General features: G+C 40.7%; 1 protein-coding gene across 6 annotated transcripts in view; it reads right to left on the bottom strand.

Moving 5' to 3' along the window:
- The window catches only part of PRSS12 (serine protease 12), a 99,709-nt gene that overhangs the window by 73,124 nt on the left and 474 nt on the right, over positions 1-26,111 (bottom strand). The window contains exons 1-3 of one of the 6 annotated variants that reach the window (XM_088792626.1): positions 25,918-26,052; positions 20,542-20,589; positions 17,561-17,666 (exon numbers count right to left, since the gene is read on the bottom strand). The gene's annotated coding sequence lies outside the window, so the exon portion shown is untranslated. The other 5 variants (XM_088792629.1, XM_088792628.1, XM_074338567.2 and 2 more) reach the window with 5 other exon arrangements.

The raw sequence follows: 26,111 nt of genomic DNA, 5'->3' as shown, positions 1-26,111 counted from the left end.
CAGGGATATTGGCCTGTAATTTTCTTGTGTTGTCCTTATCTGGTTTTGATATGAGGATAATGCTAGCCTCATAAAATGAGTTTGGAGGGGTTGCTGGATGGTTCAGTTGGTTAGAGCGTGAGCTCTCAACAAGGTTGCCCATTCAATTACTGCATGGGATGGTGGGCTGCGCCCCTTGCAACTAAAGATTGAAAACTGTGCCTGGACTGGGAGCTGAGCTGTGCCCTCCACAACTAGACTGAAGGACAATGACTTGGAGCTGATGGGCCCTGGAGAAACACACTGTTACCCAATATTCCCCAATAGAAAACAAAAACAAAAACAAAACAAAATGAAAAAAAAAAAAAAAAAACCTTTTTAAAAAAATGAATTTGGAAAAGCTACCCCCTCTTTTATTTTTTGAAAGAGTTTGAAAGGATTGATATTAATTCTTCTTTGAAGGTTTGGTAGAATTCACCAGTGAAGCCTTCTGATCCTGGACTTTTGTTTATTGTGAGTTTTTTGATTCCTGATTCAATCTCCTTACCAGTAGTAATCAGCCTGTTCAGATTTACTATTCCTTCATGATTCAGTCTTGGTAGGTTGTAAATTTCTAGAAATTTATCCATTTCTTCTAAGTTGTCGAACTTGTAGGCATATAATTGTTCATAGTGGTCTCTTATAATCCTTTGTATTTTTGTGGTATCAGTTGTAGCACTTCCTCTTTCACTTCTAATTCTATTTATTTGAATCCTCTCTTTTTTCTTTTTAATCATTAAGCAGACTGAAAGCAAGACAGGAAAAGCAGGTGGATCTGACTAATGTCAGCAGAAGCACCCTGAAAAGGGGTTCTAGGAGCCTCTATAGCTGGGACCACCCACTCTAGAGCTGTTTTTGTTAGCTCCTCCCTATTTCTGAACCTAGTTTACAAACTAATTTTATGACTTATCCATTATCTTTCCAATAAATTCCTATATTTGCTTAATTTTGCCCAAGTTTATTTTGTTACTTTCAGCAATATTTGCATCCATACTTTTACATATTTTGGAATATTAGATTAATTATTTTCTTATATGAAACACAGACTTGATAGCATTGCAATTTTTGAATCAAATTTCTTGATGGTTTTCTGGCCTTTGATAAAAATGCCTTTCTGTGATTCCAAAATCCAAACTAAACAGGAAAATTCTTCCTACTCCATCAGTAATGTGAACATTCTGATTCCTGCAGGAAATGGCAAAATTGCCTTCTTTACAAGGTAGGCACTTTAGAACAACTACAAAAAAGGGAATTACTTTTTTATTCATGTGCCCTTCTGTAGTAACGAGCAGCTATTGTAACTGTTCTAATGAAATAATTGTGACTAGGTCTTTTAGTAAAGATAACTTGCCAACAATAAGCGTAAGATAATAGCTTTACACCAAAGGCAGGCCTGGGCATGTGTAGCATGTCTGTGTTGGGAGAGGTGGGGAAGGGCTTTGAAAGGAAGGCAAGAGTGGGAAAGAGACAGAGAACTAGATACTTCCAGTATCTCAAAAAGTTTCCCCTATTTAGTTAACCTCATGTTTCATAATTCATATATTACTAAATAACATTGTGCTTAGACATATATCTCATCAGGTCAAACATGGATAGCTGTCTTTTCTAAGAGATGTATGTGTGTGCATTCACTACTGGATATGGTGGATTTTCTGTAGGATCTGGCCGTTGGAATTACTAGTGACCCTTAAATTATGTTGATCTCCAAAAGGAGATTATAAACCGTAGTGATACAGATCCTTGGTAGGGCATTGGGTTCACCTCTCAGGGAGGCATAAAACAAAGGCTTCAGATGTGAGACTGACTGATATTGATGATTCTTCCTCTATTGTTTCCAATCTAATTTGTTATTTTTATAAATTAAACAAAGTCATTCCTGTTATTGTGTGTTTAAATTTATTACTTTGCTTTGGAGATCCAGTTACCAACAATGAATACAGCTGTGGATTTCAATAAACATTTGTTTAAAATCTATTCTAATTCCATTCCCTCATTTAGCTTTGTCTGGAAACTTCTGTTAAACCCAGTGACAAATGTATTCCTATGCATGAGAGTTGTCAGAAAATACAGACAGACTCGGTTTGACCCTGGTCATCTGATTATTTCTTTGTAGCCTTGTCCCTCCAAAAAAAGACTGAACAGCTTATTTTTGCACTGTGGGGAATTCTTAACTTTCATAAGATTTGAAATACCAACTATTCTTGTTTAAGGGTAATTTTTTATGGTGTGGGAGTTTTAGCTTACTTAATAAGAATATAGCAAATGAAGTCTGTATTAAATGAAAAACATATTTGTGACTTTCCATGAAGGTCAGAACAACCACATTCTAAAATCCTAAGCAATGTTATTTGGTTTAAAGAGTTATGTCTCTTTCATATTTTTAATGCAAAACTCTTCAATTTACTTGGAAAGAAAAATATGTGTTATTTTTTTCCTGTAGGCTTTGAGATCCGTATTTCTTTCCTGTACAGATTTAGCTAAAGATCTGACACATTCAATTTTGTAAGATAATACAAGCACGACACTTGCAAGTGTTTAAACTTGGGCTTATTTACAGAATTTTCAATATTTTGTTATATATTATTTCTATTGTATCAAATTTACAAACAAAGAATGTTTACTATTTATTCACTCACTCTTCATTCATTCAAACCAGACATTTATTAAGCACCTATTCTGTATTAGGCTGTGAATAAAGCAGAGAAAGAAAAAAATGTCCTGCTCTTATAGTGCTTAGGATCTGCATCGCTATGGTTTATAATCTCTTTTTGGGAGATGAACCTAATTTAAGGGTCATTAGTAATTCTAAAGGCCAGATCCTCCAGGAAATCCACCATCTCCAGTAGTGAATGCGCACACATACATCACTTAGAAAAGCCAGCTATCCATGTTTGATCTGATGAATTATATATCTAAGCACAATGTTATTTAGCAATATATGAACTATAAATCATGAGATTAACTAAATATGGGTTACTTTTTGAGATACTGTAAGTCCTTCACCTACAAGCCAATTGCATTGTTCAGAGCTCATTTGTAGTGCATTTGGATCTCTGAACACATTTCCCCACAGAAACGATATCAAGTATAAGGGTATATATATTTAAGTTTACTATTTAACTGAAATGCGATTTATCACAACAGTAGAAAATAATAGTCTCTAATTACAGTATTGAATAAAGTGGAAAATCTATACAAAAGAATGAGATTTTTGTTTTTTATTTGCAGAATGATACTGTAGAAAATTGGATTCATTAAAAGGAAAACAGAAAATGAAGAGAACATTGAGGTGACTAAGGGGCATTTTCAAGGTCTTTAGAGGTTGCTGGAACTGACTGTTAAATATAATTGTATTTTAAAGTTATAATTTTCCTTTATTTTTAGGAATCCATGCCATTTAGCACTACTCATATTTAAGTGATGATTAGAGCTGATTTTTCCCCCTCTCACAAATCTAATTAAGAAGAGACAGAGGGTAAGACTTTCTTAGGTTTGGAAATAATCAAAGCAGTAGAAAAAAAGCTTGTTTATAAGAATATTACATTATAGTTTTACTTGAAACAACATAGTTGGAAATAAACTCTATGTCCAATAGTAGGAAAATGGAAAAGAAACTTAGAATATACTGAAACCACCAAAGGGAAAGTCTCTGAAGAACATTAATGTAATAGTAAAAAACCAAAACATGTTCACTGGATGGGGGTGGGGGGGAGCTAGTAACAAGACTGTATGATCCTACACAGATTTTTCTATAAGCTTTACAACCAAAAATGAAAGTAGTATCTCTGGGTGGTAACTAGCATTTTGAGGTTTTTTTTCTTTACATTATTTTTTTATTTCTGAAATGTGCATTGTGGATTTTTATAATTTTAAAGGTATTTTTTTCAGAGTATGGGTTGAAAAGGAAATGTAAGTGAGGAAAGGATTTTAGAGTAACTGTGTTAAACATATTTTAAAGACTGTATGTGGGAAATAATATTCCTAAGAAAGAAACAACTGGAAAAGATCTGTTCCCTAAGTGAAAGAAACAGTCCTATGGTAAGGACGCTATGGACAGAAACTCGCGGTGGCCCCAGGACCTTTGTAACAAGTTCCTTTATTAAATTCCCTCCGCTGAACTGCCTGGAATGGGCCCTGTATTCCTGACTGGATCTTGACGAGCAGTGGCACTTTCCTTCCAAGAAACAGCACTCAGTGAACAACAAGCTGGACGTGCAGACCTCCGCAGCCGTAGAGCGAACCTTTGCCCTGGGCTCCCCCTTGGCACGCGTGCGCAGCCTGCACTGTCCTGCGTGCAATGTCGCTCTCTCCCCCTCTGGAGCTGCAACTGGCTCTTCAGCCAGCAACCAGCAGCCCTGGGCCCAGGGTCTGGCGCTCTCCCGGAAAAACGACTGCGGAGGAGGAACCTCACGTCAAGTTGTCCGCACTTCTAACAGGGCGGTCTGCTCGCAGACGCAGCGCCTGTCCCCACGCGCTCCACGCGGTCGCAGGTGAGCAGGCCCGTCGCACGCAGGGTGGCAGAGCGCTTTACCTGAGTCCCGCCACACAGCAGGGTTCATAATCCGCATTTCCTCGTATTTTGAAGTTTCTTTAAATGAAACGCTCTTTAAGGAGCAGCAAACTTTTTTTTTAATCATGTGGGCGGTTTCTAAGAAATGTCAAAGACTCAGTAGATTGCTTTGTTCAAAACACTGACACAGAAACACAGCTCCCCCTGTAATTTTCTCTTATTATCTTTCTAAATTGAAAAGAAAGGCAATACAACAGTAAAAACTGGTTACAGTAGAGAAAAGTTTTAGAGCATGACCTTCATTTCGTCCCACGGGCACACGGAGAACTGAATGTCCCACTTCGTGGACCAGCGTGAGGGGCAGATTCCAAGCACTCCGGCATCTGAAACATCGCTGCCTCGAGACTGTCCATTCCCTTTCATGCCGCTGGTCGTGGAACTTCAACAGTTACGTCGCTGTTAAAACGCTGTAGAACCAGATGAGGTAACTGGTGGAATCGAAAGCAGAAAAGCAACCTCGCACCTTAATGCTAAAGGGGAACAATGGCGCCCTGGTCCCGGTGGAAACAGGCAGCGGAAGTCGTCACCATGCAGCGGAAGTCGTCCCACACAGCGGAAGTCGTCCCACGCAGCGGAAGTCGTCCCACGCAGCGGAAGTCGTCACCATGCAGCGGAAGTCGTCCCACGCAGCGGAAGTCGTCACCATGCAGCGGAAGTCGTCCCACGCAGCGGAAGTCGTCCCACGCAGCGGAAGTCGTCACCATGCAGCGGAAGTCGTCCCACGCAGCGGAAGTCGTCCCACGCAGCGGAAGTCGTCACCACGCAGCGGAGGTCGTCACCACGCAGCGGAAGTCGTCCCACGCAGCGGAAGTCGTCACCACGCAGCGGAAGTCGTCACCACGCAGAACGCAGACAGACATGACGAGGCAGCCTGGAAACCATCCTTCCTCAGAGATGCTGCGGCTTCTTTTAGACTAGAATGTTCCCTCTACCATTTCCCTCAGGCTTCCCAAGCTTTAATTCACTAAAGAGGGAACTGATCACGTCAGGAGCAAAACACTGCTTTGTTTATTTAATTGTATGATCATAAATTTGGAGATTCTCAAAGAACTTGAGCTTTGTGCAGACAGTCACATCTTGAGGTTAGCCACTCCAAAAGCAGTAGGTCCCTATTTCAAATTCCTGCGAGGTAGACACATTACTGTTCCAGTTGGAAGGAAGACACTTGGACAGGTCGGTGACTTGCCCCAGGTCCACGGCAGGCGATGAGACCTGACGACAGGGCCCAGCAGGCTCAGCATCCAGGACAGGCCACCTCACACCGGATGCTCAGTTTTTCACCCCTGTGGTCCAGGTTGCGATACAAATCTTTTTACAAACGTGTTTATTTGTCCTCAGAAAATCCCTAAAAGTGTGATTCAGGGAGCCCTGACCTCTTACTACACAGACAGATCCGTGTAGGGAGGAAGCTGGGCCGTGTAAGCTCACGCTCCTACTCCCGGGCTGTGTGCTCTTGGGTGAGTCACTGCGTGTCCCAGTTCCCCAGCTGTACTGTGGAGTGGGTCTGAGCAGCTAGCTCAGGATGATTGAGAGAAGCCAGTGAGTAAATCCACTGCAAGCCTGGCACATAGGTGGTTAGTAGCCCGTTACCAAATTACCCCAGACAGCGTGTGTGAACTTGCGTTCCCTAGAAGCAAACATTTCTATTATGTTGAATCACTAAAATGTTGTATTTGAACTTCTCTGACTGATAGCCTCATGGGTGCATACCCAATTCCTGACCTGTTTCTCGTTCGCAGATTCCTAAGTGTCCCAAAGAGCCTCGGTCTTTCAACGTTCTCAAAGCAAAAAGCACCACCTCCCCCCACAAAGTGAGTCCATGACATTTGCACAGATTATCTGCACTAAAAACAGACAATATGCAGGCTTTTGATCAGTCCTCACCCTCCCAAGAGCTTAACGCAGTCTTGAGATCTTAGTTTTAGCCTCATCACAGAGAGTTCACTGGTTTCCCCGATTCTGCACTAACCTCTGAATGCCCCACACGTCAGCAAATGCACCAGCCTTTACTGGGTGCTATTTACCATTTATTCACAAGGGCACTGAGCACTTCCTATGTGCAGCAGTGTGCTGACTGCGGGAGCAGGAAATGAGACAGGCCCAGTCCCAGCCTCCGGGGAGCTTGCACTGCTGTCTTCCAACCCTGTGGCCACCAGGGGCTCAAACATACTAATTAGTTCTAGGGGAGAAAGTAGTCTGTAGTGCACACAGAGGACGCAATAGGATACCATGCTCCCCTACAAGCCTCCGAAATGGACCTGGGTTCCTTCAAGCCATCCCGGTCTGCAGGCAGAATGACAGCTTCACAGTAACTTCCCTCCCTCCTCGATTGTGGGGCCTGCAGTCCCCCTTCACAGACCCCCAACATTTCTGCCCATACCCATCGTGTCATGCCATTGATCAGCTCCTGCCCTCTACCCTTCCTCTATTCCCTGTGTCAGTGTTCTAGAAAGCCATCCCCAAGCCCTTCATGTGGCAGTCTGTGGGGACAGAGCCCCAGAAAGCAGTTTCCAGGCTCTCGGCCTCACACAGAAAGGTGCTGGCTCGGGAGGTAAATGGCCATCAACTGTGATTGGCTGGCCATCACTAGCTGTGGCTAGTTGGCTCTCAGCTGTAACCAATGAGCCATTGGCCACTAATATAACTGCTGTGGCTACGCTAGCAGAAAATGGGGGCTAGCAAGAAGATGGTGGCTGAGCCTGCAAGCAGCGCAATGAGGGTTGAGAATTGTGTGGCTCCTGTTTCCTGTTTCTCCAACCCAGCCGCCAGCGAGAATATAGTGGTATGTCTCCCCTACTTATGGCTCCATGGGTGTTCCTTTTTGGCCTCACCAGATCCTGCGTTCTTATGTGGGGAGCGGGAGCAGAGACCCCGCAGGCTGCCCCGCACGACACAGTCCCACTGCATTCACTGCTGAACTTGTGAGAATCGCTCCTCTCTGAGTGATAAACTGATTGATACCCAGCTCCCAAATAGTAATGAGATCAGGTTTTCATTTGCTGGTTGGTTGGTTGCTTGGTGAGAAGGGTTTTTGATATTTCTCCGCTGCCTTTATTTCCTGAACTCACCTGTGGGTCAGTGGGGCTGGCGGGAATCCCACCCAAGTCCCAGCTCCTGATTCTCTCCTGGCAGATCTCAGCAGGACCCAGCAACGTGCCCAGACATGTGAGTGCTGTTGTCAGCACAGGTTCTTCTGAGCCTGGGAACTTGCTGTACATGAACATAAAAACAACTACACATATAACCCTTATAGGAACAATTAACCAAACTTCTTAAGATGGTGTTGGGGTAGGGGTATTGTGTATAAAATTTGTCCTTATTTTCTAAGGTTTGGTCATGTACTCATGGCGTGTATAATGAAAAATACGTATAGCCATATCAAAGAACGGCACGGGAGATCTGGAAAACTGTGCCTTCATGGCACGCTCCAGCTGCTGGGCATATCTGGGGCTCGTGTCGGCACAGGGTGGTGATCCAGCCCATGTGCGACAGGTTGAGGTTCTGCGTAGAACTCTAATTACAGTCATGAAAAGGAGTGCTCGACAGGGAAACTGAGACAGAAAACCAATTTCTACGTGTGGGCACGTATCCCTAGCATGTCCAGTGCCGGATCAATCCCCAGAGAACTAATTCCAGCTTGCGCCAGCTGGTGGGGTGTACTTCCTGCCCAGCTGGGAGTGGTTCAGGATGCTGGGGGCGCTGGCCCTGGCAGGCAGGCAGAGCTGGCAGGGAGGAGTGTCCTGAGAAGCCCTGCCTGGTGACAACCCCATCCTATCACAATCCCATCACAACTCAACCATGTTTGCCAGGTTTATCGATCCTCTGAACATATTTAAGACATCTTTCAGGAATGTTTTGTATCATAAAAAATAATTTTTATTTACGCAATCTAATTTTTAAGTTGTTTTAATGCCTCCTTCTCAAATTCAGAAAATGAATAGGATGCTAGTAATACCCGTGCTGAGTGCAGTAGTAGGATGACTTGATAATTTTGCCATATTTTAAAATGTGATCCAGCTACACAGTGTTGTTAGTATGTTTATTGGCTGCCATGTTGAGTTTGTGGTCATTATGTGAATTGAGTTTTTGTCATTTATATCAATTTTATGTGTGTCATTTCACTTATTTTTTGTGTGTTTGCAACTTTCACAGTCTATCTATAGAGATTATTTGGAAATTCTGAAAATTTGTTTTCATTATAAAAGCAAAACCTGTTTATTGTAGAAAACTCAGTCTGCAAAAAAACATGAAGAAAATTCAAATCCATAATCCGATCACAATGGTGATCATTTTAATATATTCATGCATCACTCAGTTCAGTATGTTTTTAAAAAATCACAGTGCAATTACTGGCTGGGTTTACTGGACAAGCAAGACTCAGCATGCTCATCATGTTCATAACATCCTCCCCTGTGGTTTCATTCACCTAAATTACTCTGCAGCTACCATGTGACACTGCCCCCTAGCTAGATCTGGCAGGTCTGCATGGGCACTGCTCTGAAGGGCAGAGTACTAGGCATAACAATAGCCCCCTAAAGATGCCCACACCTCAATCCCTGGAACCTGTGATATTTTATGTTACATGGCAAATGGGAATTAAGATACAGATACAAAGAGCGATTACCTTGGATTATCCAGGTGGGGAAAATGTAATCACAAGGGCCCTTCAAAGTGGAAGAAGTAAGCTAAGGAGGAGAGTCAGAGGAAGAGAGGTGACAATGAAAGCTATGCCGCTGGCTTTGAAGATAAACAAGGGACCATGGGACAAGCAGCATTGGCCACCTCAAGCACCTAGCAAAGGCAGGGAATGGATTCTCTCCGAGAGCATCTAGAAAGGAATGCACCTCCAGTGGTACCTCCATTTTAGCCGAGGGAGACTCATGATGGACTCCTGAAATACAGACTGGAAGATCATAAAGTTGTGTTGTTTTAAACCACTGGCTTGTGGTAATTCATTACGGCAGCGATAGGAAACTGAATTCCTCTTTCCTTCCTTTCCTCTTTCAAAACATAAGGGCTTTTTATATGCCAGGTACTGTGTTAGGTGCTGGGGCATTATGCTAGATGCAGGAGACAGCAGTGAAGGGACACACAGAAGGAAACAGAAATAGAAATAAAAACAACTGACGCCACCCTTAATTCCATAGCTTAGTGGTCAATTTAGCAGAAGAGCTGCGGCCTTTGCCTCTTTGCCTGGAGACAGTTCTCCATGGCCTCTCACATCTTGTGAGAAGAGGCACTGAGGAGACTTTGTTCAAGATTATCTTTCAAATCACCAGTTATACAGAATAATCAAATAGAATTTAGGCCAGAAAAAATGTCATTGATACAACAGGTACAAAAAAGAAATTTCACAATAAAACTCTGATCCATTTTATATGGATAACAGCAAGTTAGATGAATTTAAAAATATTGATCATAAAGTCTGAGAATAATTTCAGTAAAAATAAAAGTGGAAAAACTGGAAATGTAAACTAAGAAACTAACTGGCTTATGGCATTTCCTCTGGAAATACTAGATTGAAAATTGTCTGTTTGTATACAGTTTGTATACTCTAATTATAATGCTGTATCCAGTATTTCCTCAAAGCCAAAACATTGGGTTCTAACGCTGTGATCAAAACTGAAGAGGTATATTTCTTACAACAATAAATACCCAACTGAAATACTTGGGTGAAACTTTTGAAAGAAATGTCATATTGAAATTGACTGTCCATGTACTTGATAAAGCAGAGAAAAAAGAATTTTGGAGTGTTTTTGTTTCTTATTTGATTCCACAAGTATGGTCTTCATCTGATTTTCTTGTGAATGTTTCTATACCAGTAAGTGAAATAAAACATTTCAAGATTTTTTTCTGATTACTTATACAAAAGATTGCAAATATAAAATTAAATTAAAAGGGCATCTTATTTATCCAAGATACTTATGCAATCTTAAATCTTTTCTTGTCTTCATTATAGAAACAAATTGAAAAATAGAATAAAATCACATAAAGTCCCACCACTCCATAATAATCATAGTTACTTTTCACATTTCCTTCCAGTTTATGGGACCTCATATTTTATATAATATCATACAACAAAACATATTACACAGTATGACCTTTAATATAAAAGTGATATATTCTTAAGAAGTTTTACTAATTTCTAATTCTCTATATTTTCATAATCATATTAGGAATAAATTAAATGCTGCACATAAAAGTAACACTAGAAGGCTAGTAAAGCCATATAACCCTCCATCAACTTTTTCCCAGAGTGGTGAAAAACCAAAAGGACTAGAAAGATTGAATGGATTGTCAAAAATACCTGAAATCAGCTCTATAAATTGAGAAACGTATGTCACAGGTCAATTTGGATTACCAATTGATCTATATAGTCTACCTTATACTATATACTATAGATACGGTGCCCATTAAAAGAGACTGACTAGAGAGAGAAGACAAAATAAAGGTAAACAAAGAAAAACCAGTTCTCCCGACCCAGCTTAAGGAAGGTTTCTACCAGCAAACATTGTGTCGTCTTCAAAGTTGGAAGCGATTGCTCTGACAAGACACCTTGAGGCAGTGCGGTAGGTCTGTTCTTACCGGAGGAAACCCTAGTGTCCTGGCAGAGGTGAATAAGTATTTTGAGGACAAAATAAAGCACACATTGCCCAAACACGTTTGAGAAAGGGTGTATATTTGTGTCCTCCTAGAAACATACAAAGGAAGCCAGCATTTGAAAGACTCTCAGAAATCATGCATCAAGTGTAACTTTGTTATTTCAGAATTTCTCACATTTTTTTTGAGAAAGAGATTCACCATGTTTCCCCCTTCAAACTTATCTCACAAAGATGTCCTACAGAGACCAGTTTAGAAAATGCAGACAGTCCAATAGATACCTATTCAGAGTCTCCTCCAATCCTTTAGATGTTAAAAGACTGTTGTAGCAGTTTGTGGTTCATTGCTCTCGAATAACCTCTTGTTTCATGTCTAATTTCATCAATTACCCACCCCACAGTTACTTCCAAGTAGCCTCCCCTGCTTGCCTGTCACCTTTCAGTGACTGCACGACCACTAGCATCCCTTAAATACTAATAAATCCAGACACTGATTTCATGAAACATAAGCTATGATGACAACGACTACTACTAGTAGTGCTACCAGGTCTCCCCAAAAATAAGACCCAGCCGGACTATCAGCTCTAATGCATCTTTTGGAGCAAAAATTAATGTAAGACCTGGTGTTATATTATATTATTCTATATTACATAAGACTCGGTCTTATCTTACTATAATATAAGACCTTATTTTACTATAAGACTGGGTCTTGTATTATGTTAGATAATATTATATTATTATAGTAAAATAAGACCGGGTTTTATATTAATTTTTGTTCCAAAAGATGCATTAGAGCTGATTGCCCAGTTGGATTTTATTTTCGGGGAAACACGGTACTACTACTAGTACTAGCAGTAGTAAGTTGTGAGAAAATCTCCAAAGATCTTCACTGAGTCTTCCCCACGCTTTGACGGGTAATACTCCTTTACCATCTTTTATCCTTTGTCCTTTACCATCTAACTCCTTTATAAAAGAGGAGGTCTCACTAAGTTCTAGAACTAATCTAACCTCTAGAGGCTGGAAAAGTTATTTCTTTAGAACAATTCCAAAGCATTAATTCAGAGCTTTCCAGTGGGGTTGCTGAAGCAAAAATAGTTGTCAAGTGAGTAGAAGACAGCGCCCCCTTCAGCTCGAGGGTGGTGGGGCAGGACCCACAGGGCAGGGCAGCTGTCCCCCAACCTCGCCACAAGTAGATTCGCAGTCTTCTCTGGGTGCCTTACTAATATCATCATATTTTATGTTGCCAGGGCATGAAAACGTTGGAAAGAAGCACATCAATATGCTCAGAACATTTGTATAATGACCCACATTTCCATAAGTTGGAAAAGAACATTAATATCGAATAAAGAAATCACAAAATTCAGAAAGAATAAGAAACACACACAAACATATACATATATAAATGACATTATTAGGAACATTTTTGACAATCTGTAAGACATTTTAGTAGAAATATTTAACTTTGAATTAAAGGATAGTGCTTAAAATATTAGTAATGGAAATTATATTATTCCTAAAATGTGAAAGACTCATAGGAAAAGGTGGTTATATTGAACACTTTCTTTTTAAACCAAGAGAAACATCCAGGAAAGCTTCTAAATGAGGTTGGGCTACTGAAAAGTGGTGCCCTTTGAATATTATAACCCATGGAATTAAAGCTTCCTTTGATTACACAGTTTACATTGCTATGATTTATTAAATGTAATATGCATGGAAATGACATACTACCTAGAAGACACTATTAAAGAGCCTATGATCGATAGCAAGGACACCGCAGCAACTGAATCATGCCGTATGCTAAGCGAGGCAGAGCAGCATGTGTGAGCTATGATTTGTAGTGTGTGTTCTCACAAGAATTAACGACAGGAAATCATACTGATGAATCAAAGGCTTAGTCAGTGAGTACACACAATGAGATAACACTATCAGAACAAAACAGACTGATGTTTTTTAAATTACCGCCTGATAGAGTACACGAAACTCAACAAAAGGCAAACTTTTGACAGAGTATCTTTGTATTTTCCAGATTTACAGAGCAATTCTGTTTGAATATTAAATAACCACGTTTTCAAATTTCCACTCCTTTCCTAGACTGATGGCTGGAAGCAAATTTCAGAATAATAACTTTTGATGGAGAAATATATTCAAAGCAAGAATTTATGCTAACCAAATATCCATCTGTCTTCTACATAAGGCCATTCAAGTCCTCCTAGAATCTGTTTTAAAACACATGTACCCTTTTGCTGGGAACATTACTTATTCCTCCCCCAAATGAGGACAAACATGTTAACCATCCTGGAGTCACGTGGCCCTCAAAGATCTCACATTCCACTATGGCTGCCAGCCCAAGAATGCCCCTCTCACTTCTTTTCACTATTCTTTCCTCTTTGTCCTCCCCATTCTCATTTGCACCGTCCTTCCCATCAGAGATGTTCACACCAGGACGTCCAGGACACGTCCTGAGGCATCTGAAAACACAGCCCTGAAAACTAATATATTGTTGTTTTCTCTGTGTGTTTTGAATGTACATAAGTTGTTCCACCCTACAGAATTTGTTCTCAATTTCTAAGATCTATCCACATTGCTAGATATAAAAATGGTGAAGTACTTCTTCTTACTGTATTGCGGTCCACTGTGCAGACACCACGCATTCGGATCGGCCATTCCCTTAGAGACACCAGACGTCCTGTAATTCCTTGCTATCATGAATCATGTATGCCATCGCGCTCATGAAGCCCCTGAGGACCCGCACACAGTGTCAGCCCAGAGCTGCGAATGCTATGCACGCAGCCACGTGGACAACTCACTTCACTACGTGTTATGAGTTACTCTCCCCACAATGGCGCACGATGTTCTCATCCCTCCTCATTCCAGCCCAATGGCGCAGTAGATGAGGAGGGGAGTGTGTCTTCAATTCAGGAAAGAACACGTGATCAGAGATCTGGTGGTCTGGGAACTGGGAGTCCATTACATCAGCAACAACCAAAGAGGGAGGTACCAAGAGGGGCCGGGAAGATCCAGACTGTGGAGAGACCTAAGAGACATGGTGGGTGCTTCTTGATCCTAAAAGAAAGATTAGAGGCTCGGTTCCCCTGATTCTGCTGGTAGAACTGACTCAGAGCATTGCTACGTTAGGATTACTGTGACTCATTCAATCACTACCATCGCTCTCCCTGCCCCCACCAAGTTTGGAGACCTCACAGAATTTCAGGTTAAACTAATGATATTCATATTCATCATTTCACTGTGATATCTATCTACCTATCTATCCATTTACATAGAGAGATAATCTTACTATCATCTCGCCTTGAGAAAACTCACCAAAAATAAATATTTTAGTATAATAAAATGATAATCATTGATGAACAGTAGCCAAAGAAAGATAAAGGAAAAGAGCCCTCAACACATGGGGGTATACTAAAGGATGCATACAGTGGTATATTAAAGGATGGTATAATCTCTATTAGTTTCTTCAAGCCATTCCCCAAACAGTTATTAGTCTTAAATATGAAAAATTCATTGCTATGGCTTCAGATTTCACATAGCAATTAGGCTTTGAGAAATTACCACATGTCAAGTTTCCATGTAGTATCAAAGAATATCCACTATTATCTGAAAAGACTATTAAAGTTTTACAGGTTCAAATTCCTTTCAAACATCTCCATGAGGCCTGATTTTCTTCATATACTTCAACTAAAACAGCATATCACAGAAGAATGTATGTGGAAAAAAATAGGAGAATCCAGCCATTAAGTCAGACATTAGACAGATTTGAAAAGTGGATGGTAGAAGAGGGTAAATGGGGTCAAATACATGGTGATGGAAGGAGAACTGACTCTAGGTGGTGAGCACACAGTGTGATATATAGATGATGTAACACAGAATTGTACACCTGAAACCTATGTAATTTTACTAACAATTGTCACCCCCAATAAATTTAATTTAAAAAACGTAAAACAATGTCACTCTTATCAATTTTTTTTGGAAAATACAGTTATTTTACTTTTCATGAAATATCTTGTTTATGCTAACATATAGTGGGGATGGTTATGTTTAAATGAATTGATACATATGTTAATTTTTCTGTTTTAATTTCTAATATTACATATCATGATTGACAGAATCCTCACAAACATAAATTGAGCTCTTTGAGGTCCCTAGTTTTTATAGGGAAAAGGGATTCCTGAGCAAAATGTTTGAAAAACACTGATTTATTTCATTTTCTTTGAATTGCAATTGAGGAACCTGTGATACAAAATGCTAAGATGACTCGATCCATGTCCTTTTAAAAACTCAACATAATACATCTATGAAACTGTATATATATTTCAAATTCCTGTTTCTTTGAGAAAGATGAATAGTATCATTGTTTCAGAATCAGAGCTACGTATTGAATAAGTTAACCATCCTTTGTTGAGTTCTATTATTTTGTTGAGTTCCACAAGATCTCAAGTAGATGAATACTAATAATATCAGAAAGTTTTTTTTTTGTTTCAAAATAAGAATGTGTCTAACAAAGTTCTATTTATATAATACATACACATATAACTTTACAAACTTATAAGTTTATAAGGTACATTTCACGATCTTATACTAAAGTTTTGAGACTATCCTGAGATATCTAAGTCTTATTTTAAAATGCAATTAAAAACTATTTGAGACAATTTTTCAGCCTAGCTACATTCCAAATTTATCTTTAGATTTCACTGCAACACAATTCCCAAAATTAATTTGACACATGCATTATAATCCCTCTACTATCTCCAAGAATGTGGCATCCTTCATGGAACGAAGTCTTTTGATGCCGTCATGTAATAAACGTGCCATTCCACACCAATATAGTCACAAAAATCATACAGTACTTGCAATAAATAGAAACTGCTTTACATAACATCTTGATGAGGTAAACTTTTGTTGTATCCATTTAATACAGCAAGAAACTAAGCTGTAAAGACCTGTCCAGACTTGTCTCGGGTAAGTCATGGAGTTACTGGTGGATAGGAATCTCCAGTTTGGGGAGCTTGTTACAACACAATAACGGTCTCTCCTTTTGCAGTTAGAACCAAGATATATTCGAGACATGTTTTGTTCTATATTTTGTTTTTGTACTTCAAACAACACGAATAAATGGCATTGTAATATGTGTAGAATTTATCAGAAACCAGAACTCAATGTTCTTTGTTCCTCTAATTAATTAGCATTCTTATAAATAGTCCCTCTTGAGTATATAATGAATTTATCACTAGCTGAATACTTAAAAGAAAATCTGCATTTCCAAAAAGAAATGGAAAAGCTCAAAATGTAATAAATATTAATTGAGTGACACCTATGTGCTGGGGGTTTGAGGTGTGATGAACATGACAGGTAAGGCCACTGCGCTGACAGATTACCTTTGAGGGGGGAAAAGTACACAAATAACTGCATCTAGTAAAGTGCTATAGAAAATGAAACAACACAGTAATGACACAAAGTGACAAGAGAAAGGCAGGCTCCTTTAAAACCCAGCATAGAGGAGTGTGGCTGTGGTCTGGGTGTCGCAGGTGAGAAGGAAGGAGGTAAGGTTAGTGCACCAGGTGAGATGGAAGGAGGTCAGGTTGGTGCACCAGGTGAGATGGAAGGTCAGAGGTTAATGAACTTGGGGCAGGTCAGAGACAGTCAGGCAGGCCAGATGGGGCAGTGCTCATAAGCTAAGGTGGAGTTTGGACTTTATTCTCAGCCTAATGGGAAACTTTTGGAGGATTTTAAGTTAAGGAGTTATATATAATTTGCAATTTTAAGTGAGGGAAGGAAGTGAAGAAGGAAAAGGAATTCAGTGAATGATGATGGTAGTCTGAACCTGGAAGGTAGCTGTGAAATGAGAGTAGTGCTTATATTTGGGTTGTAGTTTGGAAGTAGTACCTATAGGACTTGACAGTGACTTGGACGTAGAAGTGAGGGAAAGAAAGGATGTATTTATTTTCACACATAAAATGTGAGCTATTAGTTTACATCAAAAGCATGATCCATAAAAATAAAACAGACTCCATCAAAATTAAAACTTTCACTCTGTGTTCTCAATAAAGAGAACAAAAAGAAAAGCTACGGATTGGGAGAAAACATTTGAAAACTACTTATCGAACCAAGAAATAATATCTAGAATATGTACAGAACTCTCAAAACTCAACAGCAAAAACCAATCAAATTAGTCCACGGACAAAAGACATGAAGAGTCATTTCACCAAGAAAAGATATATAAATAGCAAATAAACACATGAAATGATGTTTGACACCATTCATCAGGGAAATGCAAACCAGAACCACAATGAGATGGTTTCAGCACCATCACAAAGTTTTCTCATCTCACGGTAGGAAACGTGTCTGCAGTGTTCCGTACCTCATCAAGATGTAAAGCACTACACATCTTCAGAAGGGTGAAATAAAAAATAGCGACACTGTCAAATGCTGGCAAGCACATGGAAAACTGGATCTCTCATCCACTCCTGGGGGGAATATACACAGGTTTAGGTGCTCTGGCAAACAGTTTCCGTTTCTTTAAAAATTGAACATGCAACTATCATTCGACATCGAAAATGAATGCACTCCAGGCATTTATCCCGAAGAAATGAACTTACATTCACACAAAAATCTGTAAGTGGATGTTTATAGTAGCTTTATGCACAATAGCAAAAACAGGAAGCAAACTGTATGGTCTTCATTAGGTGAGTGGTTAAATCATGGAACAGAATGCATACATAGCGTGGACCACTGCTGAGCAATTAAAAGGGAACGAACTACCAGGTTTCCCCGAAAATAAGACCTAGCTGGACAATCAGCAATAATGCATCTTTTGGGGCAAAAATTAATATAAGCCTGGTCTATAGTATATTATATTATATAAGACCCGGTCTTATTTTTTTAACATATTAATTTTTGCCCCAAAACACGCATTAGAGCTGCTTGTCTGGCTAGGTCTTATTTTCGGGGAAATATACAGTATGTAATATTCTGGAACTGACAAAATTATAGAAATGGAGAACCGACTGTTGGTTTCCAGGGGCTAAGGAGGCAGGAGTGGTTAAGGGGAGGAAGGGAGTGTGGTTATAAAAGGGCAACATGAGGGACCTATGGTGATAGACATACTTGTCAATGTCAACATCCTGGCATGATATTGTTTTATTGTTTTGTAAGATGTTTCTATGTTACTTTTGGGAGAGATGGGTAAAGGCAGTGGCTCCCTCTGTGTTATTTCTTACAACAGCATGAGAATCTACAGGTATCTCAAAGTAAAAAGTTCAATTAAAAATTAACTAACAGAAAAAATATATATATGTATGTAGAAAGAGAGTGGGGGGAACATCTTTCACTTAAACACATGATAATGATAGGAGTTGTGGAAGTTTTGGCTAGGACTCCAAAAGAGTCAATACCAAGGAAGGAGCACGACCACCCTGTAGGACTGCACAAGAAGTGAGGCTATAGTTGCAAGTCCAGAAAGTTCCCACCCGAGACCATGAAAACAGTCCCCGTAAGGTAAGGGCTTTCCCATCAGCTGCTCCCATTAAATCCCCTCTTTTTCCACACTGCAACCTCAGGGGGCCTGGAGGCCAGACCCCGATGGAGCTGGAGCGTCCCACAGGGAAAGGGAGCAGCAGCATGCTGTGCCCTCACGTTCCCACCTCCCAAACTGCCAGCCTCATGCCTGCAACTGGCCTGGGGACGGGGCAGCAAGAGAAGACTTAACCCAAAGCCAAAATTAAATTTTGACCTCGTATTTGTTTGCGAAGCTTAAATAACCAAATAATGGTTTCCAATATTTAAGAATGGCCAGAAAAAGCATGAAGACCATGTCACCTTTCATCCAGGGACAAGCAAGGCCTCACAGAAAGGGTCGTAGAAGAAAAGAATTTGCTTTACAAATGTACACCACACATCCTGCTTGCTCAGTATACCAAATACAAAGGTAATCTCCTGCTACATCTTAACAACACTTTTCCAAATTATACTCTTGGCGTGTGGCCATACGAGCGCACGTGCATACACTCAGCCGTGCGGAACTGTGTGCTCAGCCCGCAGCCTGACTCTAACGCCTGTTCTCAGGACTGCCGCTCCGACCTGCCTAGATGTGGGGTGTTAGTCCTTCACCAGAGGAGTTCAGTGTTCCTGAATTAGGTCACGTACTCAGCAGTAATTCAGTACCACCATGGGAACTGAGCATTTTGGCTTGACGCAAAGTTCAGTCTTCAGAGGAATAGCAGAAGCATTACGGTTGGAAATGCAAGTTAGAATCCAGCTCCCACCCAGGAAGAGAAAATGTCCAATTCTGTCCCTTCAGTCGTGCTTTCCAAGCTCCCGTGGCCACTGGCCAAAGCTGTTTTTCTCTGCTAGCTTTCACCAGGATCGACAGGCTTTGATTTATGGTACATCTGACCCATAAATGGACAGGAGAAAAACGGGAGAGATCATTCCGATCACAGGGAATGATCAGACTGGCCGTGACTGGCCCGTGAATACTAATCCTGCACATTCCTAAGGCACCTGACGCGGACGCCCAAGGAGCAGCTGGGGTGGACAGAGAAGAGCCTGTCATTTCTTTGGATGTACTCACTCATAATCTGAAACAGATTTAGCATCTGAGCCATATTTGGTTTTATTATCTGTTTTGAGCATATACACAATGATTGCCTTTTTATATTTGAGAATTTTTTTTAATTTAGACATTTAATTCTAAATGTAAAAATTACAGTACTTGCATTGGCTATAATATTCATATATTTTAAACAATGTATAGAAAGAACTAAATCCATTTTTTATGGTGGTTTGGTAAAAAGTAACGAAAATAATTTTCACTATTTTTCTGATCAAGAGCTCTAGAATAAGGGCTTTCTTCATAATAATAATTTTTTAAATGGTAAAAAGTTCACTGGTACTTTGTAAATTCTGAGAACAGATCTCCTACCACCTATATAATTTATAAAATGAAATAAATGTTTTAAATCCCAAACATATCATTAAAAAATAAGCAGCACTTAATGATGGTATTATAGCATCAATCTCCCTCAGAATGTAGGTTTTTCTCTTTGATTCATCACAGAATGCACTTCCTTTCTCTAGTCGTGTTTACCATTTCATATTTTGGAGGGAGAAAATATTCAACTTCAAAGTAAAAATTAAGTTGTAAAAACAAACAAACAAATTTAAAAAACAGTATAAAAGCACCAAGGCTTCAAATGAACTACATCCCAAAATGTCATAACCTTTTAAAAACAAGAGTAAACTGCTAAAAGTATTTGCTTCATAAACAATTACTTTTCTTTTGTGAGAATAATTTTCTGAAAGAGAGCACTACAAGCTTTATATATACAGTATTTCACTTACCTTGAGAAGTCTAACTCATCATTTTCTGTAATACAGAGATACAGTGACCTGTTAAAGAAAATAGATGTAAAAGAGATAAATTAGGAATGAATCACTTCCATTTCAAAGGAACATTTCATTTTACTAAATCTTTCATCCTACAGATCATTAAAATAGTTGCATTACTAGTGTTTTAAAAATTGGAATCTATTTACAGAGAATGTTTCAGGAATTGTATAGTAAAAATAAAAACTTTTATAGAAACTAGTACTATATGTGCATTTCCTCCTAATTATCTATAAATATTTTTAAAGCTCTTTTCTCTCTTCTTGATAGTTTAAATGCTTTAATGCAATGAATATTTAAAAATACGATTGCAATCTACATAGAGTGAATATGAAAGAAAATCAGGGATTAGTCCACTTGTTGGAAGAGAATTTCCCTTCATCTGGACTGTTGTATTTACCTCTGAAACAGGGTTTGGGTCTCAAGGTCAAGCAGAATTGTCATCAGTGATTACACAACACCGTCAAAAACCATGTCTTTCCTCCTCCCTGTCTTCTTCCCCTTTCTATAAATCAATTAGGAAAGAGAAATCTTTCCCCCATTTTACCTTTTGGGTCGCCCTTTACTTGCCTGCCTTAGTCTTCCAGTCTATTAACAGGTACAATTTCTGACTGCCTTTGTTTTCCCTCCTTGCATTACTTTAGCTTATTCTATACAACTCCATGTTCTTATTTTTCTGTTTCCTCCAGCTGTCATGGGAAATTACCTTGCTCTAGCGGTGGCCTCCAAGGAAATTACAGGCCAAGCTATCCCAGAAGTCACAGGACAGACAGCCTCACAGACCAAAAAGGGGTTGCTCCAATCATACAGCTTATTACGTCAGTTTAAAGCAAGAGGAAAGAGATGGAGTACGCTGCCTCACGGAGGACTGGGTGCGAGTGGGAAGGACAACACTGCAAGAATACCGTTACACAGCGTCCGTATGTCCCTGTCCCCCTCTCTCTCCCCTCTCTCCTGCATCAGCCTTCCCCACGGATGGTCAGGAGACAGGCTGATGTTTCAGCAAGGAGGTCAACAGACAAAAGATACCTGGGGCCATTACACACACTTGCGCCATTAAAGAGAAGCAGTGGCACATATGCCTCCCACAGCTGCAGCTGCCCAATAGGCTGCCAGCAGCTCACAGGTCCTCTCAGCAAGTGTGAGGCAGACCACACTGCGTCCAGACTAGGACCACGCGTCTCCAGTGCAAAGGTGACAGGGCTGTCAGCCCAGAGAGGGCATGTCGTGACTTGGTCTTTCCCTCCATTTCCATCCACACATAACACTCGTGTTTGTTCCACTGTGCATTTCATTTACTCTCTTGAGCTTTACACCTTTAGGATTACTAGCTGATTTAGTCTCTATAGGTAGCACTTCTTATGAACTCTGCCATGTCTCACGAGCTGCCTGCTTACTCATTCTCTGTACTGAACACATCCTAGGAAACTCACCCATCCATTCCGTGCTCTCTAGCAGAACTGCTTTTCTCAAATAATACAGCAAACTCATATTACACTAAGCAACATTTAAGTATTCTTCATTTATTCAGTTAAATTTCAGTTAAATGTATTCACATTACTTATAATGTCTTTGTACTATTTTATTCTTTTCACCTTGCTTTTTCTCCCTTTCCTCCCAATTTTGGTCATTTTGAAAAGACACTTAGACATGTGTTGTGCAAAATTCTCCTCCACAATTCAAACTTACTCAATTCTCCGTATGTTTCTATTTGGTATTAACATATAGTCTGTGAAATATCTCTCTCCTTACTTTATATTCCAGGAAATCAATGTTTTAAAAGTATCTATGTAATCACAATACCCTTAAAAAATCTATTGACAAATGATGAGCAAAACCACTGCCATCCATGTCTCTTCTGTAGTCTATCTATTTGACACACGAGGCTGATTAAATATCCTGTTGGGCCACAGCCACACCTGGCCTTAGCAGTTGTTCCAGTGGGCTCAATAAAAGCACAGGCTGGAAACCTTCCGCACCTCAGGCCTGGGAAGCATTTCCACTGGTGGTGTGGAATGCTGACTGTCTCTTCGCCCTCCCCAACACAGCTGCTCACACCAGTCTTTCCAAGAAAGCTCAGAAAAGTCAGAGTCGGCCTCCATGAACAGGTTCATCAGTGAACACTGATTGTTCTTCACGAGGCCCTGAGACAGCAGAGGTTATCAGCAGATTTTGACATTCACTTTATTTTAAGTGCTTGCCTGAAAAGTTCTGCTTACCAAATGTTGCTTGTTTCCAAAAGTCATTTTGAAGCCCGTCTCTTTCATTTAGAATTTTCTCTTAATTATATTCGTAAAAAAAGTACAAGCAAGAAGTCGTTTGGGGGAAAAAAGATAAAAACTTTAATATGTCTGGAAGATTGGGTACATAAAGACTAGAATGAGGCTGAGAGGATTGTATATGATGCTAAGAGGTTTCGATTTTCACCCCCTTGAACCTAGACCTCTGCTGTCCAATACGGTGGCCACTCACCAGGTATGGTTAATTACATTTAATTAATTAAATTAAACCCAAAACAACTCAGTTCCTGGTATAGTAGCCACATTTCAAGTGCTCAGTGGCTACCTATGGCTACTGGCTGCTATATTGGTAGGGCAGGGCGCATATCTCTATCATTATAAAAAGTTCTATTGACAATGAGTGCTACCTTAGACATTGAGGAAACATAAAAACGTTTTGAGCAGAGTTGGAAATAATTAAATGATTATTTTCCACAAATCTTGAGGAAGAATTTGATAGACTGGAAAGCAGTAGGCTGATTGGGATATGAATCAGAAAACACATCATCCGTAAGTTGTGGTTACAGAAATGGACTGGTGTGCGTGTGAGTGTGTGCGTGTGTGTGTATGAGTATGTGTGTGTGCGTGTGTGTGCGTGTGTGTATGTGCATGTGTGAGTGTGTGTGTGAGTGAGGATTGGAGGCAGGGGCAGAGCTGTAGTCACAGCAGATATGGAGGCTGAGGGAGAGGGGGCGTCCTCCTTATTCCGGAGAATGGATGGATATTGATCCTACACTATGAAATAGGAAATGCTGGTGGAGTGGAATTTTTTTTTTTTTTTTTGAGAAGAAGGAGGTGAAAGATGAACTTAGGTTTTATCAATTTTAAGTATGAGATTGTGAGGGACATTCTAGAAGATGTATAATAGGCATGAGATGTATACATTTGGAGGAATTATTCTCAAGTAGCTTAAGGGGAGATGCATAAATTGTTATGTGGATCTCTCATTACTTCCTTAAACTAAGTGCCTAGAAGAGAAATCGCTTTTTCAAAGAGTATGAATTATATGTGGAGACTTCTTCTTCCCGTCTCCCTACCAGGCACATTCCCTGGTGGCCCTACGTTGTGGGGAACAGATGTCACAGATGGGCATGTTCGATACTCTACAGGTGTGTTGGCATGGTCTGGTGTTTTCAACTCATTGGCTGGGAGACAGGTTTCAGAGTCTTGTCTCTGTGAAACTGGGACAACCCTGCTGGATTCCAATGGCTTTGTACATACTATAAGGTGGTACCTATTTGCATCTTTATCAGTCCAGGTTCCAGGCAGGAAAACAGAAATCATTTAAAGAATTCTAAACAGGTAGCATTCATTAGACTATGGAGAAATGTTCCCACAGGTGTAAAAGCTAGATGCACAAAAAGGGGACCTTCAGATTAAATCAGAAATTCCTAACTGCAGGAAGTGGCTGCTAGTCCGAGGGCTAGTAGCGTACAGGGTGAGGGTGGTATTATCAGAGCTCCAGAGCAAGGTCATGTGAGGGCGGGAAAAGGTTGGGCTGCTGCAACTGGCTCTGAGATTTTGTAAAGGACACAGCCATTCCCCAGGATACCAGAAGCAGAGAGTAAAAGAAGTGAAGAACAACAGTTTTCCCATGACCACCTTCTGATTTCCTGTTGTGCCTCCTCTTGGCAGAAAGTTACTGGAAGCCACCTTGGCAAGGACGGCTGGGAAATGTAGTTTGCAGACTCCCAGCCCAACCATCATCATAGAGCACAGTTTAGGTAGATATGGGGCTCAAAGATCACAGGCAAATAACCTGCACTGCACTTCATTAGGTACAAAAAATTTCCTCCTGTACGTAGTTAACTCCATAAAGAAATTCTCATTTATTTGGTCTTGCATCTTTTATGAACGTGATAAACTGTAGGGTCTATCACAGTGACTGCCACATAAAATGCTCAGTAAGTATCACTAAATATTTGAGAGAACAAATGCCTATTCCCATCACTGATAAATAGTTCAAGTCAGTACTCAACTTACAGGACTGCCATGCGATGTAAGCTGCTTTTTAAAGAAACACACTTTAACTCATATGTACAAATTAGTACTGTCTTTCACAATGAAAGTCGGCCCCTTGAAGTTAACATACGTATTCAAATAGTGCTGCCACGCTCAACAGATTTTTAGAACTCCTCTTTTGAAACTCTTTCAGAACTACTTCTTGAGAAATACATGAGAATCAGTAGAATCTAGTCCTGCCCATTTTGGCCTAGCTTGACTTAACCAGGTTCTGACCTGCAAGTTTTAGTATCATTTTCATAAATGAAATCCACTCTGGAAGAATAAACACTTGTTACTAATGTGGGTAAGTGCTTTGCCACAATTTCCAATTAAACTTGGAGCAACATAATGTCTCAGTCTACTTCCGACACTGAATTTGGAGTAAAATGATGGATAATAATAGTAAGACCTTAAGACTTTGCTTGGTCTTCGCTGCCTGCCTTCCTAGGGAGAGAGGAGAATCCCCCCAGACCCAGGTAATCTCAGCAGCCGGCTTTGTGTTTCCATATCCCGGGGTTATTTCCAGCTGAGACAAATGTACCAGCTCCCAAAGGGGCTGGTCCCCTGGCCTCTGACCTCTAGCACATTAAACCAAAACCCATTTTGCCATCACCCGCCCACTTCCCTGAAGGAGAGAATCCATGGAGTGCATTACGGTAAAACAGGAACCTTCTCGAGGGCTGGTGAGGCGCAGAGGAAAGCACGGGACGCTGCGGCCGTCGCTCCCCGCCTGGGGGCCCAGTAAGTGGTAATAAAAGTCTCAGCAGCAAACACTGCGGTGGCGCGCGCCGGGCTCGCGTCCTCCCATCCTCACAACTCCGGGGCCGGCACCCTCATCGCTCCCCCTTAACGAAGGAGAAAAGCGAGGCACACGGGGGTGATTAACTGGCCGCGCACACTCAGTGAATGACAGCCCGCGGTTCAAACCTGGTCATCTGGCTCCAACTCGTGCCATCGGGAAAAAACTGGTATCTGGCAACTTTTTTAGAATATCGAGACGAGCAACTGGGGAACTCATGGAAAGGGGCATCAACAAAACGGTCCACACCTTGGAAACAGGGCTGCTACAGCAAGGGAGTCTGACGTCCCAGGCCAGAGAGGACAGGTGACAGGCGCGCGACGGCCCCGCCCCGACCCGCTCCGGCCGCCGCGGCTCCGGGCGCCGAGGGCTCCGAGCCTCCGCCCACGCCGCAGCGCCCTAATTGGGCCCCTTCCTGTGACGTCAACTCTCGGCGTCCGGAA

The sequence above is a fragment of the Rhinolophus sinicus genome, chromosome 15 (genome assembly GCF_057876585.1).
Source record: "Rhinolophus sinicus isolate RSI-liver-muscle chromosome 15, RSI-T2T, whole genome shotgun sequence".
Classification (NCBI taxonomy): domain Eukaryota; kingdom Metazoa; phylum Chordata; class Mammalia; order Chiroptera; family Rhinolophidae; genus Rhinolophus; species Rhinolophus sinicus.
This window is presented reverse-complemented; position numbering and strand designations above follow the sequence as displayed.